This window comes from Mercurialis annua, linkage group LG4, assembly GCF_937616625.2.
Source record: "Mercurialis annua linkage group LG4, ddMerAnnu1.2, whole genome shotgun sequence".
NCBI classification, from domain to species: Eukaryota; Viridiplantae; Streptophyta; class Magnoliopsida; order Malpighiales; family Euphorbiaceae; genus Mercurialis; species Mercurialis annua.
The window spans coordinates 17,605,109-17,617,510 of NC_065573.1; the positions used below are offsets into that span (position 1 = coordinate 17,605,109).

The following is a 12,402-nucleotide window of genomic DNA, read 5'->3' on the forward strand; positions in this document are numbered from 1 at the left end:
ATTTTATGAGATTCAGTGACTTAACAGAATTAAATTAATAAGGTAAAAAAATAATTTTTTATATGAAAACATTAATTATATTAAAAGATTAAATTGAAGTCATTAAATCATTAAATGTTATAACAATATAATATTTGCTTATACATATTAAAATTTTAAGTTTAAGAATCTAATGGAAATTTAGTTTTTTGAATAAAATCATCTGAGTAAGTTGACTAACACTAAAACTGAACGGAAAGATGAAAACGTTGACGGAAAAAAATGGACCATGTAGTTTGATTTTAAACAAAGATGAAAATGTGAACTATAAAAGACCAGAAAGTAATTTGCTCATATTGTGAGAGGAGTGAGGTTCAAGGGCCGCTCGTCTAGAGTTATAGCTGACTTCGGATCTGGTTAGGTTTTGGAAAATGGAGCGACCATCTACCTAAACTAGGAAATGTATTTTCTACCGACTAGATGACCTCACGCACTTATGGGTGAGATCATCATGCATCAGACCAAAAAATTGGGTTCAATGGACACTATCAAAACTATTATACTTGGCTTATCGATTGTATTCATTTACAGGGCATTATCCAATATATCTCATCTTAATCATATTTGAAGTCCATAAGATAATGTGTTGGAAAGTAAACAAATATGAAAAACTAGTAAATAAAAAGCTGGAAATCATGTGAGACCCGCATATGATTCAATTTGAACTAGCATGTGAGGCATGTAAGAAATACTTCTAAATAAGCATTTAATCCTTAATTTCTATCATGTGGTAGACTGAAGTGGGTCTTACTCATTTTGCACGCATAAAGCCTAAAACGGATGTATATGTGAGATTGATTTTGATTTGGTCATCTTAAATGTCTATACAACCCAATAATTACATTTTCATGGCAATGCTAAGATTTCTATTTGATTTGCTATATTTAGAGCTGAATTAACGTGGTTAAGTTATTATGCCTGTTAAATACTGGAGTTTACCATACGTTCAAAGCAAGAAAGAAATTTAAACATGCCCATATACAATTTGTATACATGCAAGGTTAAAGATACTTTTTAACCTTGAAGAACTGGAGTGTCTGGCACTCGTTTGTCGTCTGGATGTCTGTGTTATTAGAATTTGAAATCGGTTTGATATACAAAAGTCCTTCTTCTAGTCGATACGATTCCACCGGTTTAAATCGGGGTTAATTCTAAGTTCAAACGAACATAGAATTGTGTCTGGAAGTTGCTGGTCTCTTGTGGGCTTGGGCTTCAAGACCCAAATAATGGCAACCTATAAATCTGATGTGGCAGGCCGATGCTGACTTTGATAGGTCTATTACAATACATTAAAATATCCTACAACTAATTATAAAATCGTGGTGTAACACCCGTAAATTTTTAAGTGTTAATATAGGTCAAGTGGTGGAATATTTAGACCTGGGAGTACGTAAATTAATTTAAGCATAAATTTAGTTTATAAGTGCTCATAAATGTGTATGTTAATTATAGGATGTTAAAATTTAAATTTTAATAATTGGATTTGAACGGAACTCGGAAAGCTTAGAAAATTAAAATAAAATAGTCTATAGGTTCGAGCGAATAATTTTAATATTATTATTCGCGAAATAATTTTAAGAAGCTATCGTCAAAATTTCATGAATTTTGGACGTAGTTTATTTTATCAAGTGGGAATGAGCGGGACCCAATATATCGTTAAAGATTTATAAAAAAGAAAATATAAGTCATGTGCAAATAAAAAGTATATTTTCATCCGTTTTATATTTTATTAAATTTTTGGATAAAATTTCGCGAAATTTTGAATTCGTTTCATAATTAGGTGCGGACGATAATTAAAATTTGGGTTAAAGCACCAAGGGCTAATTTGGTATACATATGATAATAATTAAGGGAAAGGAATCTTTTAGTTTAGTTTGGCACTATGAGTTCCGACCATGGATTTGGCACTTTATATTACCATGAGTTCCGACCATGGAACTGATTATTAAAAGAATTGTCAGTTTTGACATGAGTTCCGACCATGGAGCATGTAACATCCTATTTGATCATTATATATCTATCGACATGGCATACAAACCAATATAATCCAATTATATCTCAAATATCAACACAAAACATACTGCAAAACACTCAGAATTGTCGTAACAAAATAAACCTGTAATATGACATCGATTAAAAGGTACGCATCAAAAAGTCATTCTAAAACATAAAATCGACAACAATAGCTTTCAAGTTCTAGTCGAGCTCCACGGTTTTAAATATCATTTTCCAAAAAATCTCTTTTATAAAACAATAATTTATAATTTCCAAACATATCAATATAAAAACCATCGAGTTAGTCAAGTTATTATAACTTCCAAACTCAAATCCCAATTTGGGTGACCCAAGTCACACCCACAATAACCATTTAATAAACGTATTAAAAACACTTATAGATCCAAAAAAATGCATTTAAGTAAAATCTCAATCTTTTAAAAATTAGGGAGCTGAACATAACCATACATCAATCTCAACAATTATCAAATATAACATACTAAGGCATATGACCAACGACTCCTCAATGTCGACAAACTACACCATATAAAAATTATAATCTTCATACTAAATCATTAGAAGTCATGGCATAATATAATTAAGATTATCTTAAAAACATCCTTTAGCAAACATAAATCCGAATGCAAAAATTTGAAACGCGATAAATTCATTTTACTAGCAGGGCAACAAAACCACATTCTTGGTGTAATAACCCTGAAAGTATTACGATAATTGGATTGTGCCACGTGCCTTAAATTATGGAATTTAGGCCAAGTTTGTCGAGAGTGAGAATAGAATTAAGAAGTATTATCGGAATAAGTGTATTAAATGGATCGCAAAATAATAATTTTTAATTGGAAACTGTTATTCGATGGACCAGTTATTAGCGAGACTAAGTGAAAGCTAAGATAATCAATATAAAATAAAGTATAAGTTCCGAGCTAATAATGTTCACGCCAACATCCGTGAAATATTATCAAGAATTAATTAAAAAGGATTTTCGAGGTGGTTTGAAAATTAAGCACAATGGTTTGTTAAGAATTTCAGTTAAAGTGCAAATTAGCCGTGTTGAGCTAAAATGAACTTTTAGAAACTTCGAGTCCAAGTGGATGTTTTCCAACAACTTAGTGAGGAAGGGATTGACTTATTCATTCCCCCTTTTTTAAGAAAAAGCTCTAAAACCCTCTTTTCTCCATGCCATGGCCGAACCACCTCCTCCATAGCTATCATCATCAATTCTTCACTAAAATCATCAATTCTTGTTGCAATCAATCATAAATCATAAGGTGAGCAAGGTAAGCTTGTCAATTTATGGATTCTATAGTTAATTTTGGTGAACTGATGATAAGAAATGGTTAGGGTTTGAAGGTTTAATTGGGGATTTTGTGTGTTTGATGTTGTAAGGTAATTATGAGCTTGTATAAAGGATTTTGGATGGTGATTTTGATGGTACACCTTTGGCTCCTAAACATCAACCAAGGTGAGCTCCAATTTCTGAAATTAAATGAGTTTGATTGATAAAATTAGATATGAAACTAGCTTAGGGTTCAGCAATTACATGGAAGTGATGATGTTTGATAATTTATTGTTTAAATTATAGAAATTATATTGTTATTGAATGAATTTTGGAATGAAAATGGACTAAGGGTTTCGGCATTCAAACTAGATAATGATGTGTGATCTAGTTGATGATTATAAGCATTAGTTTTGAGTTTTGATTGAGAAATTGATGAGGTTTTCGACAATAAAGTTGTGTGTATGCTTGAGTTATATTGATGGTTATTAGCTTTGGATTGTGGGTTATAATGGATGAATTATGGGTTAGTTTGTATAGGTTGACGAGGCACATTGGAATAAAGCTCTGGTGACCAAATTGTCCTTCGATGAGCAGAAGAATTCTGCTCACCACGAGCATAATTCTACTCGGCAAAGCCGAATTCTGCCGCCGGCAGAAACCAGCTCTGCTCCGATGAGTAGAGCTGGGCTGGTCCCAAATGGGACTGCATAGGCAGTCTCCGGCCGCTATACAAAATATGATAAATTTTAGTTCCGACGCTTAATGGTTTCAAACCAAGTTCAAACGCGATAGTTTGACTATTTCGCGATAAAACGTTAAACGATTTTAAGTAAAGTATAAATCATTTGTATAGATGATTATAAGATACGAAATTGATAAAAAAAAGAGAAAGATTAAGTTGATAAAGTATAATAGGTTATTTGATGCAGAAATCAAATAACGATCGGAATCGAATACGAGGTCGATTATTCGATGAAATAAAATACTTTTAAAAGATAAGTTAGAAACCCAATACAAAGTAAGTTGTCTGATAAATAAATCAAATAACATTTTGAAACTAAGGTTTAAATAGTAAACCTAAAAGCATAAAAGAAATAGAAATCGCTAGATCTATAAATAAATATAAATGTATCGGGTTTAGACGCGAATAGCACAACAGATTATGTGTATATGGTTTATTCTCGAGTTTAAAGTGTATATCGAATTAGATTTTCACTCGAGATAAATTTGATATTTTTTCTAGATCCGACAATGCGATCTACTAGCGGACAAGGAGCTCAGGGAGCTTGACGAGAGTTATTGTTTAATCGAAGTTTTGGGAATAGCAAGTTTTAAGTTTATATCGATGTTTACATTTGATTTATTTAATGTATTTCTTTATATGCAATTATTTTATATGAATTGCATAGCATTATTTATGAACAAAATGCTTTGTGTGAAATGCATACATCATTGCTTTGAAATCAGTGTAGATCCGATGAAACAAGCTTTCCAATTGAGCGGCAATAGGAACTGTGTGATCACCAGTTAATTTCAAGAGATTTATGGTACTTCGTTCGATCAGAATTTTGAAGACGTCTTCCTTGCTCGCGAGAGACACAAGGTTGAACTCGGTGGTAATATCTCGGGACCCGTGTCTAGGGAGTTAAACTCGGCGAAACTATCTCGAGACTCACCTTGATTAGTTGGATATAAGAAACGGTACGAGTTAAACTAGGTTGAACTATCTCGGGACTATATCATATGGTTGTGGTTAAACTCGGTTGAATTATCTCTGAATCAAAACATCCAGAATAAGTTACTCAATAACTTTGGATAAGTGAAATGGTACAAGTTGAACGCAGTTGAACTATCACGGGACTGTTCCATATGGTTATGGTTAAAATCGGTGTAATTATCCCCGGACCAAACCATCAGGAATAAGTATTCGACTTGTTCAGAAATCTAGTTCGATTATGAGGATATAAGTTGAGATATAGGATTGTATAAAGGATTATATGAATTGCATAACATTATTTACAAATGTTTTTAGGCTTGCTACGGGTTTCAGAGAAACCACTCCCATTCCCTAGCGCCGGTCTCGACTCGAAATTTTGGATCGTGACACTTAGGGTATCACGTCTAGACTGACTATCCAGCCCTGGTGTCAAAACACAAGTCAAGCTAAAACAACTTTTTCAATTATCAACATCAAAATAAAAACATGACCAATAACATATAGCCACAAAACACGTAAAAAATATTAACAACTGAAATTATTTAGAAACAAAAACAAGGCCAACACCTATCGGGTTTTTAGTAATTAACATTCAAGGCCAAAGCCCAAATGCACAACTCATCAAGGAAAAAGCAATCTAACATGATCAAAATTATTCGAGGCACAAAAGCCAAAAAGCAATCACCCAAGTGAAAACAAATATCATACCAATATATAGCATCAATTTAAATATAAGATCGACACACAATATTCCTATAGGTGAAGGCAGTAAGTTTTAAAAACAAAAGATGGCATTTCAAAAGATAAGACACAAATCCTAATCGCGTAGTAGATCCTATAACACGGCAACCAACAAATCATGCCAAAAACAAATACCACATAACATGCAATAGGCCTTGGTTTTCATACCCAAAGCTCTAATACCAACTTTTGTCACGATCCAAATTCATAGATCGTGATCGGCACGCTAGGGTATAGGAGTGGTAGTTCTGAAACCCATAGCTAGCCTCACGGATAACCACACTTTCATACAACAACAATAAACCTGCATAAAATCAATGCTCGAGGGCAACCGAGACTCCAACCTAAATCTAGCAGTTATATCAACAATATATGAAATCAAATGCTCGGTAAAATTCTGAGACTCAAAAAACATGGCATAAAACAATATCCATAATATACAGTAAAGCATGCCAATAACAATATCATAATAGTCGGACCAATCCAACAAATCAAAATAAAGATAACCAACGACTAGTACTACTGCGATCCAAGAGTTTTAAAATAAAAGACTTCCTTTTAAATAAACTCAAAAGTAGTCCTCCACGGAATCAATGAACGCTGGAGATCAATTAGAGGCGCTCAAATCAAATAAACCTGGAAATGGGGAAACAACAGGGGTCAGATATACTGAGATGAGCTCATAGTACTATTTATATTTATTAAGTGGAAAACTTTTATAACAAACAATCCTTTTTATATTATTATTATTATTATTATTATTATTATTATTATTATTATTATTATTATTATTATCATTATCATTATGGAATAAGTATTAAATCACTCCCAGAGTAGGTCTGATAATAATCTGCCGAATTTCCAGAGTAGGTCAGATAGTAATTTGCCGATACCAGCATAGGTAAGACGTCTTTATGCCGATTCCAAAGTACCTACCAGTGCACACAGTCTCGATGATACCCATCGAGTAGCTCGCTCAATCCAAATCCATAATGAGTTCAAAACCCTTTTGAAACCTCCGTATACAGTATATTTAATATCAAAAAAAAATATAATTTACTTAATAAAGCGGTAATAATATAAACTCACTGCTTGCAAAAATCCCCAACAAAGCTCAGCAAGCAACTAAACTTGTTCAGACTCCGTAGCACGAGCAGTCGACGGGTCTAGAAATAAAACATAAGTTAAGTTCAATTCAACCCCTAACTTTAAGAATACTAGACACAGAAAGGTCTAGTACCAAAACAACAACCCAAACACAAACCACTGATATAGTAATCATACATACTCAAACATAATCAGAGTCACATAATAACCAAGTTAAATCGAGTTAACACTTTGAAAACATAATCCGGAAAACACTTTAAATAATTTAGTTTAAAATCATAAAACCAAGTTCAAACTCCTAGGTAGTGAGTTAGCCAAGTTATCAACTATCAAGCTTAACCTCACATGTCGGACGACACAAGTCTAATTCGACACAAACATTTAACCAGAGTAAATCAATTCATTTGAAGTCTAGAAATACTTTACTAAACCAAAATCTCAATTTGGAAAACAAGGGAACTCAAATTTTAACATAAAAACCCAAGTATAACATTATGCTTACAAAGTGTTCGATAAAAGTCCCCTAAGGACAAACACAACCAAATAAGATAAAAACCAATATACAACAGTCCTAGCATGCTTAATAATAACATTTGATATAATACATGCCATAGCAAATTATTTGGAATCAAATAACATGCTTTTCACAAAATCAAGCCAATTAAGCATTCATGGTATTTAGCCCAAAATAAAACCAAACATGAATCGACAAACCAAAACACCTTAGATCAGTTTACATACACAACATAATCAATAATATGAAAGTAATTCAAATACTAGGTCATTACAAAGCATCAAATCTGAAATCAAAGCAGTTTACCATAAAATCAGCTAGTTTGCAAACTAAGCCAACACGTACCAAAATATTTATGATTCAAACTCCCAAACTCATTTATATCAGTAGTATATCATACATGAATACAATATATCAACACAACATGATCTAAACTTGTAATAACCTGAATTTTTGAGGTATTACGTGAAGTGCCACGAGGCATAATCGTAATGATTAAAAACAAGAATGTCGGATTAAAGATTGAATAATAAGGAATTAGAGCGAAGCGGGTCTATTAGAATAATTGTAAAATAATAATTTTAATTGAAAATTATTGGACGAGCAATGAGATTCAATAAAGATAAAAAGAGAATAAAATAAAATAAGTTGGAAAGCCAGAGATAATAATATTCACGCCAAGGTCCGTGAAATATTATTAATAAATGATCGTCAAAGTTTCGTAAGTATACGAAATCGTTTTAGGAGAAAGTTTGACGATTAATTAAGAATAAGGGCTAAAGTGTAAATAAACCACTTTAAGGACTAAAGTGGATTTTTAACCACAAATTTCCGGAGGAAGTTGTGTTTTACTCTATTTTCTCAAGATAAGAAAATAATATCGATAAAGTAGTTATCGATAATCATTAAAATGAAATATTGGACGAAAAAGTGCAAGTTAGCTCAAAAATGGAAATTTGAGCATTTTTGGCATAAATTGCCAAAATAAATTATTGGAAAGTAAAATAATAACCTATGGGACTAATATTATTTATTTGGATATAAATAACACGGAATTTATCAAAAATCGAATGATTAAAGGATTTGTAGACTAAATTGTACGAAAGATAAGCTAGAAAGTAAAGAGAAAGGAGGTGGCAACTTCAAGAACCTAAGTGGACTTTTTACCCACTTATTATCTTCTTTTATGAATGAATAATCATTCATTCAAAGGTAATTTGCAGCTAAGGAAAGAGCAAACCCGTAACCCCTTTTCTCCCAAATCCTCCAAACTTCAAATCTTCATATCTTTTTCGTTTCTTAACGGAATTGGACGATTCTTGCGGCCACGGAACGAGGAAACGATTATCTACAGATCTATGACATCAATTTGAGGTAATAAAATCGAATTTTGGTTAAGGTTTCACAGTTATAATTCGGGGTTTTTAGGTTTAATGGTGCTATTGCTAAATTGATGATGGTTAGGTAATTATGAGCTTGTTTAAAGGATATTGATGGTGAATTGGAGCATAAACCTTCGGCCAAGAGAAAAATCATCAAGGTGAGGTTAATATTTGAACTTGTCTAGGTTTTGGTTGATGAATTGAATCATAAGATTGGCTTGTGGTTTGTCATTACATGTTGGTTGTAGTTGCTAAAGTCTTGATTGTCATGCTTTAAAGTTGTTTAAAAATTGAAGATATAATGAGTTTAGGGTTCGGCCATGGAATCAAGAAGTAGATGTGAGACTTAAGTATTGATTCATGCCTTGTTCATAAGATAATTAGAGCTGAATATGACTTGTTTTGGATTGATTAATGTTGAATGGAAAGTGTAGGAATAATATGGCCAAATTGAGTAATTCGTGTTCAAACGAATTTGGCGATGTTTAAGTTTTGAATTGTATATAGTTAGGAGGTGTATAGGGGCTGGAGTATGTTGTTGTTAGAATGTGGTATCGATAGGTTATCCTTATTGCATAATAAGTTACGATTCAGTCGATGTAAACAAATTGACGTTTTGCAGAAAATGTTTTGCAAAACAGCGATATTGCAAAGGCAATATCTCGGGCTGTATAAGTCCAAATTAAGTTCCGTTTGTTGTTACGGAAACTTAAGGATATTAACTATAAATGTCTAAGTTTAATATTTTTCTGAATCGGACTTTAAGTGGCTCGTTTAAGGCAGAACATTACGTCGCGCAGAGCTGTCCTGCATTTTCTGGACAGCCCAAAGTATTAACTTCGAAACTTGTTTTCGACACCTTCGGGTGCTAGTTTTGGTCCGAGACCTAAACAAAAGTTGTAGGCGACGTTCTAAACTTTAAGAATGTCACTTTTGTTTAGAGGTCGGACTATTTTAGATAAGCGTTTTGGTAGTCAAAATGAACTGTAAAAACAACTTTTATATGGAAAATGTTGAGTAGAATTATTATTAATTCGTATCGTTATCGAATTTGCGTAGACCCGACAAGGCGAATACCGACGAGGCGCATAATTTATAGATCGAGATTAACGTTTTGCTGGATTAGAGTAAATGGATAAGCAAGTGGTGAGTACACTTTAAATTACTCGTCAATATTCATAAAGCCGCGTATTTTATTACGAAAGGCTATATGAATATTTATATATTGAAATGTTTGTTTTGAAAAAAAACGTATACGTATGTGTGTTTCAAAAATGATGTTTTATCGTATTTTGCTATTTTGACAATAACATAAAGAAATGAAAAGAATATATATATATATATATATATATATATATATGTTTAAACACAGGGGATGGGTAAGATAATATAATGTGAACCGAATCAAATATAAATAAAAAGAATATAGTACATTCCTATATGTACTATTATGCAAATATTTATAAAGAAACTTAGTACGTTCATATACGTACTATTAATCATAACAAATACCCATATGTGCGTGTGTTATTAATGTATGTGGTAGAGTGTTTTGTGCATGTCATGGTCCATAAAGGATCAATACAACAGAACGAAAAATACAAAATCAACTGGAAACGTAAAATGAGAATTGTACTATGGTACACCCAATAATAAGAACTAAGATACGAGGTCGAACTCGGTAGAACTATCCCGGGACCCGTATCTCATCCATTCTCGATAATAGTCCTCGGGACTCATACGAAATAAAAAGTAAATATACATCGAGAAATTGTACGAAACAAGATCGCGAAGTAATACGGAACAAACAGTCCTATTAAATGACAATAGGAACTATATGAATCGACAGTTAAGTTCAAAAGACCTGCAGGGTGCAGAGTCCGAATGCAGACACGAAGGTAACTCGGTTGAACTATCTCGGGACCCGTGTCTAAGGAGTAACTCGGTTGAATTATCTCGGGACTCATATCGATCGTTTGGGATTGAGAAATGGTACAAGTAACTCGGTTGAATTATCTCGGGACTGTACCATATGGTTATGGGTAACTCGGTTGAACTATCTCGGGACCCAGCCATAAGGATCAAGTCACAAGAGACTTGCCAATGATTTAATTCGACTTAGAATCATGATGATATAAACTAAGATTTAAGATTCTGTCAAAAATTAATGCAACAAAACGAGAAAGAAAAATATCAACACCAGAATAAGAAATCAAAGATGCCAAATACGTATAAACTATAAGTTTATGAAATAAACAAAAAGTTATGAAGGAAAGTAGAGAGGGTATGAAATATGATTTCAAAGGAATATTTTCTATATATAAAATGAGTTTTCAACGGTTTTAACCCTTTATGTGATATTGCGTGTAATTTGGTGAACTCACTCAGTTTTATACTGACCCCGTTGCTCCTCCCATTTTTCAGGAATAGTATGATATGATTTGGAGAGTCACGCTTCCGAAGTTTTAAATTCTCGGAAGTCATTTGCACAAGAAGTTAAAGAAGGTTTTCATTCTAGCGGTCCGCAGTAGTCTAGATGTCTTTGTCTATGTATTTATATAGCGCATTTTAACTCTGATATTTTTGTAAAATGGGGTCACATGTATTTTGATATATGAAAATAATTTGATTTGCGAAAAATTTACACAGGATTTTAGGCTTGCTACGGATTTCGGAGCTACCACTCCCATTCCCTAGCGCCGGTCGCGACTCATAAATTTGGGTCGTGACAAAACTCAAGCCAAAATCACTTAATAGAATAATTATGCAATTTTGCTAGAAATTACCTAAACATGCCATTAGGTTCAAAACATAAGTCAAGTGAATCAAATATCATAACAACGGATCTTTAACATTTATAACACCCTAATATTCACCTAACATCAGTAGGTACAACATTCTAAAACATGCTTATGACCACAACGTTCATAATCCCAAATATCGCGAAAATGTGCAATTCGTAGGTTTTATCAAACCAACACAGTAACAAACACATGCCATCAACCCAATACATGCTAGATCAATAGATAAACATGAAAATGCACAAAATATCATGGCAATCCAAATCTAAAATTATATACAAAACGCCAAGCGAATCCATAACAAAAAAAAGGAAGAAAACGCCTATACATGTTGAACATGGCAAATCATGCATTCGACAACCCAAATCATAAAGCCACTCATCCTGAATATCATATATATCATCTTAGTACAGTAGGTACATCATCTCAAAACATTTATGCGATTACAACTCTCAAACAATCCAAATTCACTATTTTACGCGATTTCGGCTAAAATAATCGAGAGCATGCCAGAGTGTTGATACAACCAACAAGATCATATCATAAATATGAAATCCTCCATACATATCATACTAATCAGTTGCCTAAGAACAACATCTCGTTTCATGTTTAAACCACCAAATCGATTAAAATACACAATTCGCTAATAAAACTCTAATATGGATGAATCATGCCAAATGCTTTCCAAAACATATAACATCAGTTTATATATGTCCAACCCAACATTTTAATCATACCAGATCAGTAGCATAAGCATGGAATAATAATAGCAACGATTCAATCCATCAAAATCATATATTATGCATTTC

At 32.8% G+C, this 12,402-nt stretch overlaps 1 long non-coding RNA gene across 1 annotated transcript; it reads left to right on the top strand.

The window, feature by feature from the left end:
• Positions 1-8,605: 8,605 nt before the first annotated feature.
• Positions 8,606-11,440, top strand: LOC126676732 (uncharacterized). The gene is made up of 4 exons (XR_007640400.2): positions 8,606-8,784; positions 8,875-8,950; positions 9,852-9,938; positions 11,217-11,440. It is a non-coding gene; the product is annotated as an uncharacterized LOC126676732 (long non-coding RNA).
• Positions 11,441-12,402: the final 962 nt, after the last annotated feature.